The sequence below is a fragment of the Phaethon lepturus genome, unplaced genomic scaffold, assembly GCF_000687285.1.
Source record: "Phaethon lepturus isolate BGI_N335 unplaced genomic scaffold, ASM68728v1 scaffold47903, whole genome shotgun sequence".
Taxonomy (NCBI): domain Eukaryota; kingdom Metazoa; phylum Chordata; class Aves; order Phaethontiformes; family Phaethontidae; genus Phaethon; species Phaethon lepturus.
The window spans coordinates 1-8,852 of NW_010529295.1; positions in this window are offsets into that span (position 1 = coordinate 1).

Genomic DNA, 8,852 nt, shown 5'->3' on the forward strand with positions numbered 1-8,852 from the left:
CGTCTACAAGAAAGGCTGGAAGGAGGATCCTTCTAGGTCCTGCTATAAAAAGTCTGTCCCCATGTTTCTTATGAGCCCCCTTGAAGTACTGGCAGGCTGCAATAAGGTCCCCCCGGAGCCTTCTCTTCTCCAGGCTGAACAACCTCAGCTGTCTCAGCCTGTCCTCACAGCAGAGGTGTTCCAACACTCTGATCATTTTTGTGGCCAAAATCTTTTGTTTACTTACTATGGCAGATGTGAAAAGGAAATAATTGCTGGGAATCAAAGGCAAAACATAATTTGAAAATTGAAATGTTTTGCTAAAAGAATGAAGCAGTATTGCACTGTAAGAGTGAAGAAAGCAAGCCTTTTCTCCTTTCTTAAATGTGTGAATTATGCTGTGAGGGGAAAAATAAGTTAATATCAAATGACATTAGTTGAACATTTTCCACATTTAAATAGCTTCTGTGTTTTAGTAGAACGAATGGTATGTTGAAACTGAGATTCCTAGTTCTGTCACCTTTTCCTGGATAGGTATTTTTCCTCTCTTTCTCCATTCCTACAATTTATAGAATCATGGTTTTGTGTTTTTGTTCAGGACAAACTCCCACTGGAATAATTTGCAGTTTTCATAAGGGTCTTGTGACACTCCATCACTCTTCCTTGAGGATTAGGATCATGATTAAGAATAGTTTAATATGCAGTCTCTGTATGCTTTGATAGATAACTTAAGTAATTTAAACCCCGCACTGGAGATTTTTGATTCTCTGAAATGCTCCTGGTCAGGTTGTGCTCTGGGGTGAGGCACGGTTGCTGACGATGCTGTCTGCACATGTGAGGGTAGTGTGGATCTTCACCCTGTGCATTTGTGGGATCCGATGAGCTTCCATCGCTGCTGAGACCCTTAATCAGGGCTTTACTTTAGCAATAGCTTCTAGTCTCCTTTCTAGGGATTCTATACTCAGTGGCTATATTCGGAGTGACAGATTTCAGCTCACCCTTTCTGTCTTGTATTTTAACATATTAAAACATGTTAAGAATCCTTTGCATTAAAATACAGAGGGCTTAGCTCAGCAGCTTTGTTGGACTGCACATGCTTACACATTCCCATATGAATGGACTCATGCCAGTTATTGCACCATTTTTCTGGCTTATTCTGCTAGGGTAGTCTTCTTACCATGTCATTTGAGTTCTCTAAGTGTACTGTTGTACAAGACTCCAGTTATTGTATGGAGACTCTGAATTCTCTGGGCACAGAAGTTACAAACACTAGTCATTTTACCACAAACATAACCATGCTTCTCCCTTTTTTTTTTGTACAGGGAGAAGCATGTCTAGCATGTTTGACAGCAATTTCATTTCTAGTTATTGTGTGTGCATTTATATGGGTAAAATTATACATGTGTATTTAGAAATGCACATATGCACAGACACAAAAAAATAATGGTATGCCATTCAAGCATTTCAGTAGATACATTGGCCCTGTATGGAATGAGAAATAGTAATTAACATACTGAATTCTGCTAGAATTTTGTATATTTCTGCTTCAGTTCTCTGCCTTCTCTGCCTCTAGACATGTTGCAAGTGTCAAACTTGGAGCCGAGTTGTGTGAACCAGCAGGGATCTTTGTAATGAAGTAAAGGTGTAGGTGGTAGGGGAAAGCCTTTTTTCTCAGACACAGGTCTACACACCACTATTCTTGTGCAATAGCCTGAATACATTCAATTAAAGTTGCCATCTAAGCTGCCTGTTCCATCCTCTGAAAAAGAAGGCATGTGGAGATTTCTTTGTATGTATATAGCAGATCAAATGTTCAATGCAAGGTAAGAAATACAGTTATTAAATAGCAGCTGATCCTTTCCAGACTTAGTTTCTTTTGCACAGGTAAGAGTGAGGACATATTAGAAATTACTAAATCTATGTTTGTCTACTGAATGCTTTATTTGCCTTAAGTTCTTCATGGTCCCCTTGAGCAGCAATTCGTTTTGTTGATACCTTTAATACCTTGGAAGAGTTGTCACCTTAGCGTGAAAAAGCAACGTCTTCACTTGGTGTGAGCTCAGATCTTGATGAAGCAATTGCTTCTTTGTGGCCATGCAGATGTTACCAGCAGTGGTGCAGGGTGGCTTCCTTTCAGCTGCTGTGGATGCTGGAGATGGCATAATATGGAGCGTGGCACTACTCAGTTGTTCTCTACAGTATGAATTTTTACAAAATCCTGGATGCTGTTTGGTATACTCGATCCTTTTCTAGAACAGAGAAGATATACTGTAATCACAGGCACAAGGTGAAATACCAATGTTGCAGCATATTTAGGTAAGCTTTTCATTTGGATTAAAAAAAGGTGCAGACCTCGCGTAACGGGAAAAAGTGTTCTACAATTAATTCTGGCAGTTTCCTGGAGACTTGTATAATTTTGCTTTCTATAATTTTGCTTTGTATAATTTTTATCACTCATCTTGGCAAGTTTCATTATGTTTGCTCATCTAGGGACCTTCTGTGGCTTTATTCCTGCTATTGATCAGAAGCTCTTTTGCAACCATAATCTCTTTTACAAATAGGTATGGTCTCAATGCTACTCAACTTCTTTATTCTTTGTATAATTTTGTCCCCCTCGTGTTCTGTGGGGCTTTTTCCTCCCTGTTTTGATTAGTAGGAGTAATCTCTGTGAACGAAAGAAAATGAGCCTGGAAAGAGGGGAAAATGAAAGAGCAGCTGCTAATACAGAGGCTGAGAGAGCCCCGTGGGTGTGTGCTGGACTTAGCCACAGTTGAGAGACTTCTGAAGAGGCTCTGTTTTCATCGCTGTGCGTAACCAGCAAGCTCTCGATGGAGCCTAGCATGCAGTCTGTGAACATTCCTTCTTCCCAGCACTCGGGGTACAGAATTGCATCATGACTAGCCATAGAAAGAAAGGGAAGGAGCCAGCATGCACACGTGCACTTGTACATGAGTCCCCCAGTCTCATTTATATTCTTGAGCATCTAGAGAAGTGATGCTGCCTCCACTGGACCCCTGAAATACTGGTATATATGTGGCTGTCCTGGGCTGGCATCAACGGCAGAGCATCCGCTCCACTGACAAAACAGAGGTGTTTGGGGAAAAGATGGCAACTATTCAGTTACTAGGATAATTCCAGTTAGGGACTCCTCCCAATGACTGACCTCTTTGACCATGTGTTTTAATGACATTCCAGCTTTTCAGAGCAGGAGCTGAGAAGTTGCTCTGTTTATCAGGCACCTGTAAGTGCAACTACTGATGTTTCACTTCTAAAAGTATTTGATTGCTGGCATGGTTGGAAACAGCATGTTAGTCAAACAAGTTGCTTCAGCTGAAAATGGCTGGTAGGAAGACAAGAAAAAAAGCTATTGGTAAAATCTTCTAATCTTCTAGGTTTATCAGAGTACACGAAGCTCTCATATAGTTTATGTAACCGTTAAAAAAAACCAACCCTGTAATAATAGATTTACTTAAATTAATCTGTGATGAAAAATTGAAGTAGGCTTTGAAAGCGGTAATTCAAATCTCTCAACCAGTCAGATACAATGTTTTGTTTTTTTCACAAAGGGAAGGCATGTCTAAGTTTCTAGTAGGGCTTTTGATTATTTTAATCAATGGTTTCTTCACAGCTTGCACAATATGTTCATTTATAAGAAACAGCAATGCTGTTGAAGATCACAATAGAACAATCTATTTTTTTAATAATTAAAATGCTATTCTGTTTCCATAATTACCTAACTGCTTATCCGATGTGAAACTCGGAGAAACAGTTCCTGATCCATTATATTCAAGCCAGACAGCAAAATAAATTGCTTTAAAGGGATTAAAGAAAAATTGTCAACTTTAAAATCACATTTTAAAATCCTTTTTACACTTAACTACTCTACTGCAAACCCCTCAACTGCAACCCCCTTCTATCCAAAAACCACCAAGTACTATACAAACTGTGATTAAACTCGGTGGTTATTTCAGCACCAAGAGGTGTGTGAGGGTGCTTCAGAAAAGCAGATCAAACGTGGGCCCTGTAATAGTATTCACCTTTCCTTTATAATTAAGTATTTGGGTTTGCAGCAGAGCGTTCCTGAAGCCAGTGGGGTTCTGCCCAGGCCTGTGCAGCTGCCTTCTAGCACAGAGCTTACGGCCATGGTGAGGTTACTCGCGTGGGGGCTGGCAGAGTGGGTTTTCTGTGAGAATAGGCTCAAGTAAAGCAAGATGACTAATGAAACAGGGAAATAGCAGAAGTAGTGAAACAAAGATTATAGTAATAAAGTCAAAGGGTCCCACATCTGAGGTCAAGCATGGCTTGACTGTGACCCTTATCTATAAATAGGTATATAATAGATACATAGATATATAATTCTATTAACAAGTTTATTTCAGATTTGAGGAAGAGAGAGAGCATGAGCAAGAAGTGTGAGAGGATGCTCTATGCAAAGGGCGTGGTGAGCAGCAGTTAAGGTAGGAGGGTGAAAGGAAGGGGTGGGAGAAAGAAGAGTCTGGTGCCCCTGTTGGAGCACCGCTGCTTCTGCTTTCCACATTGAGGTAGTGGTAGGAAGTTAAGATATTGGTATATGTTTCTCAAGTGACTTGCATGACATTGCTCAGGAAAGTTGTTGAGCTGCGGATCTGGCAATCAAGAAACCCGGGTTTGAATTTTAGCTCTGCTGCTGCGTCATGGTGGGATCACAGGTGAGTAAAGTGGTTTGAAGTGTCACCATCTGCAAAAACAGAGTGGTGTAATTTTGTCAAAGCTGCTCACAGTAATGCCACTGTATCTTACTAGGTGGCTGGAGTAAGTCTGTTGACTATATTTCTCTTTGAGAGGCACTAGTTAATAATAGGGCTGTGAAATACTGGTGTAATTTTACCATGAGGTTAAAAGCTCTTAATTTCAGTACTCTTCTTGATCTAATTTCATGCCTTTTCTTAATTAACTGAGTAAAAGTTTAGAACATGGGGACATTTTCAGTTGAACATTGCTCTTTCACGATCCCTTACTTAGATTTCCTTCACGCCTCTTTAGTAAGGTATTTTGTAAATTTATTTTCTAAGAATTGAAGTCAAGGAGTAAAGCCTAGACTTTCAGGAGTGCACAAAAAAGTATCTGTAGGCTCTGAGCTGAGACCTTTGAAAAATATTACCAATTTTTAAATGCACCTTTTTTGGATGCTTCAGTGTAGGCCGTTTCTTCTAAGCTGAATGGCCTAAATTAATGGCTTCTAGGAAGCAATTTCTTTTGCAGACTTTACTTTTATAGTGCTGGTGGAAAGGGGGGCATCTGTCCATGTCCGTGCTTTAGTATCACGGCTACATGCATCAGTAGTTTAGTGAAGGCAGTGAGATGCACAGGCTCTGACAAAAACTGAGCTTGAGCAACTTCTTCTGAACATCCGTATCAAAGTTTTTTGGGTTTGTTTTTGTTTTAAAAAGTGAAAATTTTGAATCTGTGTAACCTTCAGGCACAGATCATCCCTTCCATATGTGCTCTTAGATTTTGCATCTTGCTGTTCAAATGCATGCTGTAGCTGGACTGGGGGCATGGGTTCTGGGTTGTCTAGAAATCACATCATTGCAGAATAGCAGTATGACATTGTCACAGTACCAGCCACGCTCCACTGTTTAGTGTGTTTTGAACTATTCCTTGTAACTTTTCATAAGCCAGTAATCCTGGTTGTGAAGGTTTAAGGAGAAATGTTTAAGCAGTATTGTATGTCAGGATTATGTAGAAAAATCAGAATTTTTATTGCTCCTTTTCCTTCCTCTCATTGCCAGACTGTGCTGGTGTGAACATTACACCTTGTTTTATTTGAAATGCAGAATTATCCTTTTAAATGATGCTTCCAGTGAAAAACAGAAAAAGTAACGGATCTAAACTGTTGGTGGCCTTAGATCACTGGTGGCCTGAATTCTGAGCACAGTTTGAGTCCTAATGCGCAAGATTTTCTGTTTATGTAGTAGTGGCCGTTGCATTGTGCTTACGCGTACCAACTTCTATAAACACGTGTGTCTGAGTTCTGCATTGCAGTTTCTTCCCACAGACTAGTGAACAAGGTGTTTCCATGTGTGTGACTGTTTTCTTTGTGAGATGGGAGCCCATGATATTTTCATTATAGGGTACAAAATATTTATTATTGTTTTTAAAGGTTGGCTTCAGAAGACAGTCTGTGATGTGACTCTGTTTAGTAAAAAAAATCAAAGTCTTTTTCTTTTTGCATGTATTTAAGAAGCTATGAAGAGTTAGTCATGGTGATTTCGAAATACCAGGGAGACAACCACTGTGAAAACATTTCAAAGGGAAATAGATCGAGCTGTGGACTGACGTTTAGAAAAGGCCAATTTAAACTAAATAAAAAAGTGATCCCTGTTATACATAACAAATGGAGGAGATAGCTCTAAAATTGTGCAAAATAATTAAAAAAAAGTCTGGGGTTCAGGGTCCTGAGAAGTGTGTTCAATGATGATGCAAAATCAGGACCTTCGCAACAGTGGGATCAATTCTTACCTTTTCATAGCTTAACAACAATTCTGCATATTCTTCACTTGGATTTTTTCATTCATCTCTTATGGTCCTAGCTTCAAAGTGTTTTTTTCCAAAGAGTGTAAAGCAGCTGCCACTGGAAGCTGTTGTGTAACATATGTCCCAGAAGGAGTGAATACATTCCTATCTGCTCGTCAAATATTATGAGAACTAGGGCTGATGTTTCTGGCTTTCAAGACATATTTTCGCTCCTACTGAGCCAAAGGAAAATTTTGGTAGTTCAGACCCGCACATGTGCTGACTTACTTCTGCTGTGCTGTACTTAGCTGCTTTCTCAAACCCCAGAGATCTTGAGAGATGACAACTGACTGGATGGAGAGAACGGAGAGGTCTGAGAGAAGGAGAAGGAAGAACAGTAGCATGCAGTACTTCAGTGTGATGTTTCAACGCACAGTTACGGTAGCCATGGATGACACATGCCAATACACACAATACATGGATGCATGAAGCTCTCTTTTAAAAAAACATTTGCTATGCCTATGCCTGGAGCTCCTGCACATCAGGTAGTGTGTCGGTGTTGTCAGCTAAAACCATATTACGAACTGGACCTAGACAGCAGAGAGACTGGACAGAGCAAGTCAGGTTGTTCTGTTGATTGAAAGTCAACAAGAACGTGTTATATCCTCTTCTTGAATATGCTCACAAAATTTGTGTTTGATTTTTCTGTATACTCTGGTTCATTGAGACTAGGTGCTATTTCAAAATAGCACTGGAATCTGGATGCCGGGGTAACATACAGGCTGGTTTTATTATTCTGTGTGGCCTCAAAGTGTTAACTTCATTGCAAAGGCTGATGTAATCAAGTAATACATTTCAACATTATTATAAGCACAATTCTCCAGGCATAGTCAATCAGGATATCGGGGTTACTTCAAACGGTAAGAAATGGATATTCAATTTTGCTGATTTCACATGGCTACTCTTGTTTGTTTTGTTATGTGGGGGGGGGGGGGGGTTTACCACACCGGGTGATTGTTGTGTAGTGGGGGGGGGGGGGGTTTAACCCAACAGGATGAAGAATTCTTTAGGTATTCAAACAGTTTTCATACTTCCAATTGCTTTTTAGGCATTACTTCCTTTACATTTTGAAGGTTATAGTGGTTCAGCTCAGCCCTGGTTATTAACCCCAGCCTGGGATCATCCAAGGTGTGTGTTGTTCCAGAACTTGGATGGTAATTGTGAAACAGATCCAAATCTCTGCCAGCTTGTCCTTTCCCTCTTCTAAAAGCAGATTAGCAGACTGGCATCTGTTTTCTTTGGGGAGGATGGCACAGATGCCCATACTGCAGAGGAGCTCACTCACAGCGGTGTAACTGACCTTTCTGCAGTGCGTAGGATGATAATGGAAGGCGTGTATGTGCTTGCCGGTCATCCCATGTCCCTGATGTTAGCAGACAGGGATGGTGGCTTATTGCTACTCTTGTTGTCAGTGTGAAGTGGGGCTGGGCAGGTGCTTTGGCTCTTACAGTCTGCTAGACCCTTCCCCCTAGACCTCCACGTGTCTTCTCTCCTGCAGTTGGCAAGTGGAAAAGCCTACATAGAGACAACTCTGTCTCCTTGTCAGAGAAGGTTTTGGAAAAGTTAGTCACTGTGAGCGCAGCAAGTTATTTAAAGTTCTGACATCAGACTCTCTCAAGTCTTAGGTGGCCACGTAGGAAATTATAGCTGAAATTATATGCTGCATAGGAAATGAGGTGTACTTTCAACTTGAAAGTCATAAAAATTACTTTAGACCAAATTCAATCTTACCTGCTATACAGGCAACAGAACTTTGTCTCGGAGATCTATTCTACCTCTTTCAGTTACGCTAGAGTGGAAGGAACGTCTTTCTGCTGAAAAAGTAAAAAAGACATGTACCAGCCCGTAAGAACCAGTGCATTGTACTGTATTTCTGTGAGCTTTCTCCGTCCGTGCTATGTGGGTCAGATTCTTGCACATAAAGATAGGTCAATCACTGGGCTAGCAAATAGCTTCAGGAGTACCAGTAGTAGTGAAGTTTGTTTTTGTTTTTGTTTTTTTTTTTTTCTCCCACCCCCTCCCTGGTCATTTATGTCCTGGGCTTGATTGACTTTTTGGTGTAAGAGAGACTAAGAATTCCAATTAATAGTTTTCCCCAGTTTCCTCCTGCATGGGTTATTTGTCTTCCACTATATGTGTTGAGCTTACGTGGCAGCCTTTTGTTCTGTCAGAGTTCTGCCCAGTCACGTATTTTCACTGACCTTATAGGAACTCTCCTTGAGACCTCTTATCTTTTTGTTATTCTATTTGGCCACCACATTTAGAATTTATGAGGGCAGAGAAATAGATTCGGGGGGGGGGGGGGGGTTTTTTTTTAT